This window comes from Bubalus bubalis, chromosome 5 (assembly GCF_019923935.1).
Source record: "Bubalus bubalis isolate 160015118507 breed Murrah chromosome 5, NDDB_SH_1, whole genome shotgun sequence".
In the NCBI taxonomy this organism is placed as follows: Eukaryota; Metazoa; Chordata; class Mammalia; order Artiodactyla; family Bovidae; genus Bubalus; species Bubalus bubalis.
This window is the reverse complement of record NC_059161.1, coordinates 81,230,254-81,243,568: the sequence shown is the minus strand read 5'-3', so window position 1 is coordinate 81,243,568 and position 13,315 is coordinate 81,230,254.

Below are 13,315 nucleotides of genomic sequence, written 5' to 3'. Positions count from 1 at the left end.
TAGACCTAGGAGGACACAGTCAGTCCTCAGTGAGCACAGAGTCAGGTCCTAGTGAGGACAGTCAGGCCCCAGTGAGGACAGAGTCGGGCCCCAGTGAACACAGAGTCAGGCCCCAGTGAGGACAGAGTCAGGCTCCATTGAGCACAGAGTCAGGCCCCAGTGAGGACAGAGTCAGGCCACAGTGAGGACAGAATCAGGCCGAGTAAGGATGAGTGTCAGACCCTAGTGAGAATGAGAGTCAGGCCGGGTGAGGACAGAGTCAGGCCCCAGTGAGGACAGTCAGACCCTAGTGAGGACAGAGTCAGGCCCTAGTGCGGATGAGAGTCAGGCCCTAGAGAGGACAGAATCAGGCCCTAATGAGGATGAGAGTCAGGCCCTAGTGAGGATGAGAGTCAGGCCCCACTGAGGATGAAAGTCAGGCCCCAGTGAGGACAAGAGTCAGGCCCTAGTGAGGACAAGAGTCAGGCCCTACTGAGGAGAGAATCAGGCCCTAGTGAGGATGAGAGTCAGGCCCTAGGGAGGATGAGAGTCAGGCCCAGTGAGGACAGAGTCAGGCCCCAGTGAGCACAGAGTCAGGCCCCAAAAAGGATGAGAGTCAGGCCCTAGTGAGGATGAGAGTCAGGCCCAGTGAGGACAGAGTGAGGCTGTGCAGAGAAGAAAGTCAGGTTCAGTGAGGACACAGGCAGGCCCAGTGAGGACAAAGTCAGGCCTCAGTGAGGACAGAGTGAAGCTGTTCAGAGAAGAGAGTCAGGCTCAGTGAAGACACAGGCAGGCCCAGTGAGGACAGAGTCAGGCCCCAGTGAAGACAGAATGAGGCTGTGCAGAGACGAGAGTCAGGTCTAGTGAGGACAGAGTCAGGCCCAATGAGGACAGAGTCAGGCCCTAGTGAGGACACAGGCAGGCCCAGTGAGGACAGAGTCAGGCCTCAGTGAGGACAGAGTGAGGCTGTTCAGAAAGGAGTGTCAAGCCCAGTGAGGATGAAAGTCAGACCCATTGAGGAGAATCAGGGCCCAGTGAGGACAGAGTGAGGCCCAGTGAGGACAGAGTCAGGCCCATTGAGGACAGAGTCAGGGCCCAGTGAGGACAGAGTGAGGCCCAGTGAGGACAGAGTCAGGCCCAGTGAGGACAGAGTCAGGCCCAGTGAGCACAGAGTCAAGCCCAGTGAGCACAGAGTCAGGCCCCAGTGAGCACAGAGTCAGGCCCCAGTGAGGACGGAGTCAGGCCCCAGTGAGGACAGAATCAGGCCCATTGATGATGAGAGTCAGGCCCCGGTGAGGACACAGTCAGGCCCTAGTGAGGACACAGTCAGGCCTTAGTGAAGACACAGTCAGCCCCAGTGAGGACAGAATCAAGCCCTAGTGAGGACACAGTCAAGCCCCAGTGAGGTCAGAGTCAGGCCCAGTGAGGATGAGAGTCATGCCCTAGTGAGGATGAGAGTCAGGCCCTAGTGAGGATGAATCAGTCAGGCCCAGTGAGGACAGAGTCAGGCCCTGGTGAGGACAGAGTCAGGCCCTGGTGAGGACAGAGTCAGGCACTAGTGAAGACATAGTCAGCCTCAGTGAGAATGAGAGTCAGGCCCCAGTGAGGACAGAGTCAGGCCCAGTGAGGATGAGAGTCATGCCCCATTGAGGACAGAGTCAGGCCCCAGTGAGGACAGAGTCAGGCCCTAGTGAAGACATAGTCAGCCCCAGTGAGGATGAGAGTCAGGCCCAGTGAGGATGAGAGTTAGGCCCTAGTGAGGACAGAATCAGGTCCAGTGAAGACAGAGTCAGGCCTGAGTGTGGACAGAGACAGGTCCACTGAGGACAGAATCAGGCCCAGTAAGGATGAGAGTCAGGCCCTAGTGAGGATGAGAGTCAGACCCTGTGAGGACAGAATCAGGCCCCAGTGAGGACAGAGTCAGGCTCTAGTGAGGACAGAGTCAGGCCCCAGGGAGGATGAGAGTCAGGCCATAGTGAGAATGAGAGTCAGGCCCAGTGAGGACAGATTCAGGCCCCATTGAGCACAGAGTCAGGCCCCAGTGAGGACAGAATCAGGCCCAGTGAGAATGAGAGTCAGGCCCTAGCAAGTATGAGAGTCAGACCCCGTGAGGATGAGAGTCAGGCCTCAGTGAGGACAGATTCAGGCCCCAGTGAGGACAGAGTCAGGCCCCAGGGAGGATGAGAGTCAGGCCCTAGTGAGGATGAGAGTCAGGCCCCAGTGAGGACAGATTCAGGCCCCAGTGAGGACAGATTCAGGCCCAGTGAGCACAGAGTCAGGCCCAGTGAGGACAGAGTCAGGCCCCAGTGAGCACAGAGTCAGGCCCCAGTGAGGATGAGAGTCAGGCCCAGTGAGGATGAGAGTCAGGCCCAGTGAGGATGAGAGTCAGGCTCAGTGAGGATGAGAGTTAGGCCCTAGTGAGGACAGAATCAGGCCCAGTGAGGATGCGAGTCAGGCCCTAGTAAGGATGAGAGTCAGCTGCTAGTGAGGCCAGAATCAGGCCCCAGTGAGGACAAGAGTCAGGCCCTAGTGAGGATGAGAATCAGGCCCAGTGAGGATGAGAGTCAGGCCCTAGTGAGGCTAGAATCAGGCCCTAGTGAGGACACTGTCAGGCCCACTGAGGACAGAGACAGGTCCCAGTGAGGACAGAATCAGGCCCAGGGAGGATGAGGGTCAGGCCCTAGTGAGCATGAGAGTCAGGCCCAGTGAGGACAAGAGTCTGGCTGTGGTGAGGACCAGAATCAGACCCCAGTTGAGGACTGGAATCAGTATCAATGAGGCAAAGTATCAGGCCATGTTAGGCAAAGACCAGGTCATAAAGAGGACCAGGGTAATGAAGTAGAGAGGACAAGAATCATGACACAGTGAGGGAGAGAATCAGGGCTATGTGAAGACCAGATCAGTGAGTCAAAGTGTGAGGCAAGTCAAGCAAGGGGAGGGAAGTCGGAGGGGGGTTCAGGATGGGGAGCACATGTGCACCCATGGCTGATTCATGTCAATGTATGGCAAAACCACTACAATACTGTAAAGTAATTAGCCTCCAATTAAAATGAATAAATTTAAAAAAAAGAAAAAAAAAAAAAAAGAAAAAAAAAAAAAAGAGGAAAGGAGTCAGTCCATAGTGAGGTCCAGAGTGAAGCTGTGTAGAGGACCAGTGTCAGGGCCCAGTAAGGAATTGATTCAGGGCTGAGTGGCAACCACTCAGGACATAGTGAGGACAAGAATCAGGTCCTAGTGAGGAATGTTCTCTGTCTCCAGTGAGGACAAGAGTCAGGTCCTAGTGAGGCAAAGAGTGAGGTCATAGTGAGGCAAAATTTCAGGCCATAGAGGACAGAGTCAGACCTTTGTGAGGACGAGAGTCTGGTGGTGGTGAGGATGAGAGTCAGGCTAAAGACAGACGATAGTCAGGCCCAGATGAGGAACAGAGTCAAGCAGTAGTCAGGACAAGAATCAGGATGTAGTGAGGACCACAGACAGTGCATGGTGAGGACGAGTGTCAGGACGTAGAGAGGAGGAGGAGAGTTTCAGGACTAGTGAGGACGAGGGTCAGGCCAGAGAGGACAGTAGTCAGGCCCTGTTGAGGAGGAGAGTTAAGTGGTAGTCAGGACCAGAATCAGGGTGCAGTGAGGACCACAGACAGTGTATAGTGAGGACGAGTGTCAGGACGTAGAGAGGACCAGAGTCAGGTCACAGTGAGGCAAAGAATAACCATTTTGAGGCTAAGAGTCAGACTATAGAGAGGACCACATTCAGGCTATAGTGAGAACCAGAGTTAGTCCATAATGAGGACAAGCGTCAACATATTGTGAAAAACAGTGTCAGGGCATAGAGAGAATCAGATTGAGGTACTCGGGAGGAAAAGAATGAGAATGAGTGAGGACCAGAGACATGCTGTAGTGAATACCAGGGTCATGCCATAGTGCGAAACTTAGTCTGGCCCTGAGAGGAATGAGTAAAGTTGTAGAAAGGACCAGAGTCAGGCCATACTGAGGACCAGAGCCAGGTTCTAGAAAGGAACAGAGTAAGGGCCCAGTGAGGACCCAAGTCAGGGCCCACTGAGGCAAAGCATCAGACCATAGTGACTGAAAGATTCAGGCTGTAGATAGGAACAGAGTTAGGCCATACTGAGGACCAGAGTTTGGCTATAGTGAGGACTGATTCAGGCTGTAGACAGACCAGATTCAGTCCATAGAGAGGTTCCGAGTCAAGCCATAGAGAGGACCACACTCAGAGCAGAGTGAGAACCAGGGTCGTGCGTTTGAGAAGAGTCAGTGCAGAATGAGAAATGCGTCAGGTAATAGAGAGGAAAGAGTGAGGAAGAAGAGGGACCTAAGCTAGTTCATAGTGACGACCAGAATAAGGACATATTGAGGACCAGAGTGAGAACCAGAGTGAGGACCAATGTGAAGATATTGTGAGAACCAGAGTGAGGCCATACAGAGAAGAGAGTAAGGCCCTAGTGAGCATGTGACTCAGGCCATAGTTAGGATGAGTCAGGCTGTGGTGAGGACCAGAGTCAGGGTCAGTGAAGAAAAGTATCAGGCCATAGTGAGGCAAAGAGCCAGGTCGTAGACAGGACTGGAGTCAGACCACAGAGAGGACCACATTCAGGGTCCAGTGAGGATTAGGGTCAATGAGTAGTGAGGACAGGTGTCAGGGCCCAGTGATGATATGAGCAAGGCTGTAGTGAGGCAAAGAATCAGGATGCTCTTAGGCAAAATTCAGGCCATAGAAAGGACCAGAATAGGCTATAGTGAGGATGAGGGTCAGGCCCTAGTGAAGACCAGAGTCAGGCCAGGGTGAGGTCCAGTGTCAGTGCCCATTCAGGAGCAGATTCAGGGACCAGTAGTACCAGGGCCTTTCAAGTCAGGCCCCAGCAAGTCACAGAATCAGGCTGGAGAGAGGACCAGAGTCAGGTTGTAGTGAGGACCAGATTCATGTCCCAGTGAGTAACAGTGTCAGGCTCCAGTGGGGCCAAGAATCAAGCCCAAGTCAGGTAAAGAGGCAGGCCATAGTGAGGCAAAGAGGCCACCCCACATCCCAGACAATGTACCTGGTGTCACATGTCCAGTTGCCAGAGGGACGCCCCCGTGCCAGATCCTGTACCTGTGGTCAAATGTCGTCAGTCTCCAGCATGACCACCTCCTACACCCTGTACCTGGGTCACACGCCCACAGTCTCCAGGGTGAACCCACCCTCCAGACCCTATACTTGTGTTCACACATCCACAGTCTCCACAGTGATGCCCCTCCCCAGAACCATTACCTAGGCTCACAATCCATAGTCTCCAGAGTGATCCCAACACCAGACACTGTACCTTGTAGCATACATCCAGAGTTTTCAGGGTGATCCCCCCTCCCCAGACCCTGTACCTGGGTCCACACATCCACAGTCTCCAGGGTGAAACCACCTTCACAACCCTGTACCTGGGGTTGCAGGTCCACAATCTCCAGGGTGACCCCAACTGCAGACCCTGCATATGGGGTTACATTTCCACAGTTGTCAGCATGACCCCACCTCACAAACCCTATACCTGCGGTCACATGTCCACAGTCTCTAGGGTATACCCCTTCCAGACACTGTTCTTGGGGTCTCATGTTCACAGTCTCCTGGGTGACCCCACTTCCCAGACCCTGTACCTGGTGTCACATGTCCACAGTTTCCATGGTGATCACCTTCTCAAAGACCCTGTTCCTAGGTTCAAATGTCTGCAGTCTCCAGGGTCACCACTTCCCAGACCCTGTTCCTGGGTCACACATCCACAGTCTCCAGGGTAAACCCACCCTCCAGAACCTGTACTTGGTGTCACACATACACAGTCTCCAGGGTGACACCCCTCCCAGACCCTGAAACTAGGGTCAGATATCCACAGTCTTCAGGGTGATCCCACCTCCCAGACCTTTCACCTGGGGTCACATGTCCACAGGCTCCAGAGTGACACACCCTCCCAGACCCTGTACCTGGGGAAAAAGTCTGCAGTCTCCAGGGTGACCCCTCCCAGGCACTGTTCCTGGCATCACATGTCCAGTCTCTAGGGTGATCCCCTTCCCAAATTCTGCATCTATGGTCACATGTCCACTGTCTCCAGGATGACCCCACCTCCCAGACCCAGCACCTGGGATCACACGTCTACAGTCTCTAGGGTGACCATCTCCCTGACCCTTCTTGGGGTCAAATATCTATATTCTCCAGAGTGATACCCTCCTAGAGCCTGTACCTGTGGTCAAACGTCCACAGACTCCAAGGTGACCCCTCCTCCCAGACACTGAATTTGATGTCACATATCCATAGTCTCTAGGGTGACACCACCTCTTAGAACCTGAACCAGGGGACACACATACACAGTCTCCAGGGTGACCCTACCCAGTCGCTGCCCCTGTGGTCACATCTCCAGAGTCTCCATGGTGAAGCCCGCCCGAACCTGCACGTGGGGTCACATGTTCAGTTTCCAGGGTGATCCTGCCTCCCAGACCCTACACCTGGTGTCTCAGGTCCACAGGCTCCAGCATGACCCCTCCCAGAGCTTGTACCTGGGTTCACACGTTCACAGTCTCCAGGGAGACACCTCTCCCCAGATCCCATACCTGGGGTCACATGTCCAAAGTCTACAGGGTGATACTCCCCAGACACTGTAAATGGGGTCACACATCCAAGTCTTCAGGGATCCCCCCTCACAAGAAACTGAAACTGGTATCACACATCCACAGTATCCATGGTGAGCTCTCACAGAATCTACTCCTTGGGTCACACATCCATAGTCAAGGGTGACAACCTTCCCAGACACTGCACCTGGTCTCTCAGGTCCAGGGTGATCCCACCTCACAAGAATTTGTACCTGGAGTCACATATCCACAGTCTCCAGTTTACCCCATTTCACCAGACCTTTTGACTGTGGTCACACGTCCAAGTCTCCAGGGTGCCCACCACTTCTAAGCACTGAACCTGGGGTCACAGGTCCACAGTTTTCAGGGTGATACAACCCAGACCCTGTAAATGGGGTCACATGTCCACAATCTTCATGGTGACCCCACACACCTGACCCTGCAACTGGAGTCACAAGTTCACAGTCTGCATGGTGACATGCTCCCTGTACCTGGAGTCACATGTTTAGAGTTCCCAGGGTGACCCCTCCCAGGCACTGTACCTGGGGTCACACATACAAAGTATACAGGGTGATGCCCAATCCCCAGACCCTGTACCTAGGGTCACAGGTCTACAGTCTACAGGGTACTCCCCTCCCAGACCCTGTACCTGGGGTCACATGTCCACAAGCTCCAGGGTGACCCCTTCAAAATACCTGCACCTGGGGTCACATGTCAGGATTCTCCTTGGTGACACCATCCCAGACCATGAACCTAGGTTCAGATGTTGACAGTCTCCAGGGTGAACCCAACTCATCAAAACTTGTACCTGGGTTCACATTTCCAGTTTCCTATGTGACCCCCAACCAGACCCAGCATCTGGGTTCACAGTCCACATTCTACAGGGAGACACCCTCCCAGACCCTGTACCTGGGGTAACAGGTCCACCTGTGGGGTAACAGCTCCACAATTTCAAGGGTGACCACATCTCCCAGAACCTGTACATGGGACACACTTCAACAGTATCCAGAGAGACACCACTTCTCAGACCCTGCACCTGGGTTGGCAATTTTATAAGCTCCAAGGTATCCTCTTCCCTCACCTTGGACCTGTGGTCACATGTCCACAGTCCCCAGGCTGACCCTGCCTCCCAGACCCTGATCTTGGGGTCACACGTCCTGAGTGTCCAGGTTGATCCCTCCCAACCCTGGACCTGGGGTCACATTTCCACAGTCTCTAGGGTGACACCTCCCCAGACCCTTTACCTGGGGTCACACGTCCACAGTATCCAGGCTTACTCCACACCCTCCCCTCCCAGAGTGGCCACAGGTCCACAGTATCCAGGGTGACAATACCCCCCAGATTGTGTACATGGGGTCACATGTCCACATTCTCCAGGGTGACACAACCTCTCTGACTCTGTACGGGGTATCACACCTACAGTCTTCAGGGTGACCATCCTCCCAGACCCTGCACCTGGATTCTCACGTCCACAGTCTCCAGGGTAAATCCTTCCCAGACCCTTCACCTGGGGTCACACGTCCATGGGCTCCAGGTTGAACCTTCAGAAGTACCTGTACCTGGGGTCACATGTCCACAGTCTCCACGATGAAACCCTCCCAACCCTGCACCTGGATCATACATCCACAAACTGCAGGGTGACATTCTCCCAGACCCTGGACTGGGGTCACGTGTCTACAGTCTGAAGGGTGACCCCACCTTCCAGACCCTGCACCTGGCTCATACTTTAGCAGTCTCCAGGGTGACCACTCCTGATCCTGCACCTGGGTTCACATTTCTACTGTCCCCTGGATGACACCTCTCCCAGGTCCTGTACCTGGGGTCACATGTGCATAGTCTCCATGGTGATCCCCCATCCCAGACCTTGTCCCTAGGGTCAAATATCTGCAGTATCCAGTGTAACTCCCCCCAGACCATAAACATGTGGTCACACCTCCACAGTTTCCAGGATGAGCCCACCTCCAGACCCTCTACCAGGAGTCACATGTTCACAGTCTGCATGGTAACCCCAACTCCTAGGCCCTATACCTGGAGTCACAAGTCCACAGTCTCCATGGTGACCCCCCTCCCAGACCATGCACCTTGGATCACACATCAGAGTCTCCAGGGAGAGCCCCCTCATCAAATTTTGCACTTTTAGTCACATGTCCACAATGACTCCACCTCACAGACACTTCTCCTAGGGTCACATGTCCCCAGATACTACTGCGTGACCCCACCTCCAACACCCAATACCTGGGGTCACACGTCTACTCTTAAGTCCCTGCACATGTCCACACTGCACAGAGTGACTCCACCTCCCAGACCCTACACCTGGGGTCACATGTCCACAGTCTCCGTGGTGAACCCCTCCAAGAACCTACCATGGGGTACATCCACAGTCTCCTGGGTAACTCCCCCTCCCAGACCCTGTTCAGTTCAGTTCAGTCGCTCAGTCGTGTCCGACTCTTTGTGACCCCATGAATCGCAGCACGCCAGGCCTCCCTGTCCATCACCAACTCCCGGAGTTCACTCAGACTCATGTCCATCAAGTCAGTGATGCCATCCAGCCATCTCATCCTCTGTCGTCTCCTTCTCCTCCTGCCCCCAATCCCTCCCAGCATCAGAGTCTTTTCCAATGAGTCAACTCTTCGCATGAGGTGGCCAAAGTACTGGAGTTTCAGCTTCAGCATTATTCCTTCCAAAGAAATCCCAGGGCTGATCTCCTTCAGAATGGACTGGTTGGATCTCCTTGCAGTCCAAGGGACTCTCAAGAGTCTTCTCCAACACCACAATTCAAAAGCATCGATTCTTCGGCGCTCAGCTTTCTTCGCAGTCCAACTCTCACATCCATACATGACCTCTGGAAAAACCATAGCCTTGACTAGACGGACCCTTGTTGTCAAAGTAATGTCTCTGCATTTGAATATGCTATCTAGGTTGGTCATAACTTTCCTTCCAGGAGTAAGTGTCTTTTAATTTCATGGCTGCAGTCACCATCTGTAGTGATTTTGGAGCCCAGAAAAATAAAGTCTGACACTGTTTCCACTGTTTCCCCATCTATTTCCCATAAAGTGATGGGACCGGATGCCATGATCTTTGTTTTCTGAATGTTGAGCTTTAAGCCAACTTTTTCACTCTCCTCTTTCACTTTCATCAAGAGGCTTTTTAGTTTCTCTTCACTTTCTGTCATAAGGGTGGTGTCATCTGCATATCTGAGGTTATTGATATTTATTCTGGCAATCGGCAATCTTGATTCCAGCTTGTGCTTCTTTCAGCCCAGCGTTTCTCATGATGTACTCTGCATATAAGTTAAATAAGCAGGGTGACAATATACAGCCTTGCTGTACTCTTTTTTCCTATTTGGAACCAGTCTGTTGTTCCATGTCCAGTTCTAACTGTTGCTTCCTGACCTGCATACAAATTTCTCAAGAGGCAGATCAGGTGGTCTGGTATTCCCATCTCTTTCAGAATTTTCCACAGTTTATTGTGATCCATACAGTCAAAGGCTTTGGCATAGTCAATAAAGCAGAAATAGATGTTTTTCTGGAACTCTCTTGCTTTTTCCATGATCCAGTGGATGTTGGCAATTTGATCTCTGGATCCTCTGCCTTTTCGAAAACCAGCTTGAACATCTGGAAGTTCACGGTTCATATATTGCTGAAGCCTGGCTTGGAGAATTTTGAGCATTACTTTACTAGCGTGTGAGATGAGTGCAATTGTGCAGTAGTTTGAGCATTCTTTGGCATTGCCTTTCTTTGGGATTGGAATGAAAACTGACCTTTTCCAGTGCTGTGGCCACTGCTGAGTTTTCCAACTTTGCTGGCATATTGAGTGTAGCACTTTCACAGCATCATCTTTCAGGATTTGAAATAGCTCAACTGGAATTCCATCACCTCCACTAGCTTTGTTTGTAGTGGTGCTTTATAAGGCCCACCTGACTTCACATTCCAGGATGTCTGGCTCTAGGTGAGTGATCACACCATCGTGATTATCTTGGTCGTGAAGATCTTTTTTGTACAGTTCTTCTGTGTATTCTTGCCACCTCTTCTTAATCTCTTCTGCTTCTGTTAGGTCCATACCACTTCTGTCCTTTATCGAGCCCATCTTTGTATGAAATGTTCCCTTGGTATCTCTAATTTTCCTGAAGAGATCTCTAGTCTTTCTCATTCTGTTGTTTTCCTCTATTTCTTTGCATTGATCGCTGAGGAAGGCTTTCTTATCTCTTCTTGCTATTCTTTGGAACTCTGCATTCAGATGCTTATATCTTTCCTTTTTGCTTCTCTTCTTTTCACAGCTATTTGTAAGGCCTCCTCAGACAGCCATTTTGCTTTTTTGCATTTCTTTTCCATGGGGATGGTCTTGATCCCTGTCTCCTGTACAATGTCACGAACCTCCCTGTACCTGGGATCAAATTTACAGTCTCTAAGGTGACCCCCCTCTACACATCCTGTACCTGGGGTCACATGTCCAATATCTCCAGGGTGACCCACCTCCCAGACCCTGCACCTACAGTCACATGTCCACCGTCTCCATGATGAAACCCTCCCGACCCTGCACCTGGGTTGCATGTCCACAAGCTCCAGGGTGACACCCTCCCAGACCCTGGACAGGGGTCACATGTCCACAATCCAGGGTAATCCCACCTCCCAGGCCATATACCTGGAGTCATCCACAGTCTCCATGGTGACCTCCTCCCAGGCCATGCACCTGGGATCACATGTCCATAGTCTTAAGGTGACCCCACCTCTGAGTCCCTACACCTGGAGTCATATGTCCACAGTCCCCAGGGTTTACCCCTCCCAGATCCTGTACCTGGAGTTACACATCCACAGTCTCCATGGTGACTGCCTCACAGACCCTGCACATTGGTGACATGTCCAGAGTCTACAAGGTGACAAACCACCCTAGACACTTTACCTGGGGTCACACATCAACAGTCGCCTGGATAAGTCTACCTCCAGACCTGTATCTGGAGTCATGTGACCACAGTGTGCAGGGTGACACACCTCCCTGACCCTGCACCTAGGATCGCACATCCATGGTCTACAAGATTACTTTCCCACACCATGCATCTGGGGTAACCTGTCAGCAATCCCAAGAGTGATTCCACTTCCCAAACCCTGCACCTGGGCTCACAAGTCCACAGTCTCCAGGGTGAACCCCTCCCAAACTCTATACCTGGGGTTACATATCTACAGTCTCCATGGTGACACCCCCTCCCAGGCTCTGAACCTGGGGACACACATCCACAGCCTTCAGGGAGAGGACTCCCAAATAGTGCATGGGGTTCACAAAGTTTCCTATGTGAACCCCCTTCAGACCATGCACCTGGATTCACAAGTCCACAGTCTCCAGGATGACATCCCTCCCAGAGCCTGCACCTGCAGTCATACGTCCACAGTCTCCATTGAGACACCCCCTGCCACAACCTGCATCTGGGGTCACTATCCACAGTCCACCATGGACAATCCTCCCGATTTGTACATAGGGTCACACATCCACATTCTCCAGATGACACAACCTCCCTGACCCTGTACTGTGGTATCATGACCACAGTGACCAAACCTCACAGACCTGGCACCTGGGTTCTCAGGTCCATGATCTCCACGGTAAACCACTCCCTGACTCTGCACCTGAGGTAACATGTTCATAGTCTCCAGGGTGACCCTACCTCCCAGACCAGGTCCCTGGGGACATATGTCCACAAGCTCTCGGATGAGCCCCCTCCCCAGACTCTGCATGTGGGGTCACACATCCACAGTCCCTGAGAGACCTCACCTCCCAGACCCTGTACCTGGGATCACATGTCCAGTCTTCAGGGTGACCCCACTTCCCCAGACATTGTACCTAGGGTCACACTTCCACAGTCTCCAGGGCAATCCCCTCCCGAACCTGCACCTGGGTCATACTTCCACTGTCCCTATGGTGACATCACTGCCCAGACACTGTATCTGCAATTACACATCCACTGTCTTCAGAGGGAGGACTCCCAATCACTGCACCTGGGTTCACATATCCCAAAGTGTCCTATGTGACCCCTATCCTGTCCCTGTGCATGAGGTCACACATCCACAGTCTACAGGGTGACTCTGACTTCCAGACCCTTTACCTGGGATCACATGTCCACAGGCTCCAGGGTGAACCCACCTCATCAGAACTTTTAGTTGTGGTCACAGATCCATAGTCTCCAGGGTAACCACCCCCCCCCCCCGCCCCCCAGGCCCTGTACCTGTGGTCACATGTCCACAGACTTCAGGGTAACCCCACCACACCAGTCCGAGCACCTGGGATCACATGTCTACAATCACCAGGGTAACCACCCCTAACAGATCTACACCTGGGATCACATGTCCAGTTTCCAGCTTGACACCCTCCTAGACCCTTTTCCTGAGATTACATGTCTTCAAATCCCAGGGTGTCCTCTCCAAGGTACTTTGGTCACATATCCAAAGTCACTACTGTGACTATCCTCCCAGACACTGAAATTAGGTTCACATGTCCACAATTTCCAGGCTGACACCTTTTCCCAGACCTTGTATTTGGTTCACACATCCACAGTCTCCATGTTGATACCCTTTCCCAGACCCTGTGCCTGGTTCACACATCCACAGCCTCCAGTCTGACACCCTTTTTGGACACTGTACCTGGGTCACACGTCCACAGTCTCCAGTCTGACGCCCTTTCCCATACTCTGCACCTGGGATCACACTTCCACAGTATCTACTGTGACCCCCCAACCCGGACTCTGTACC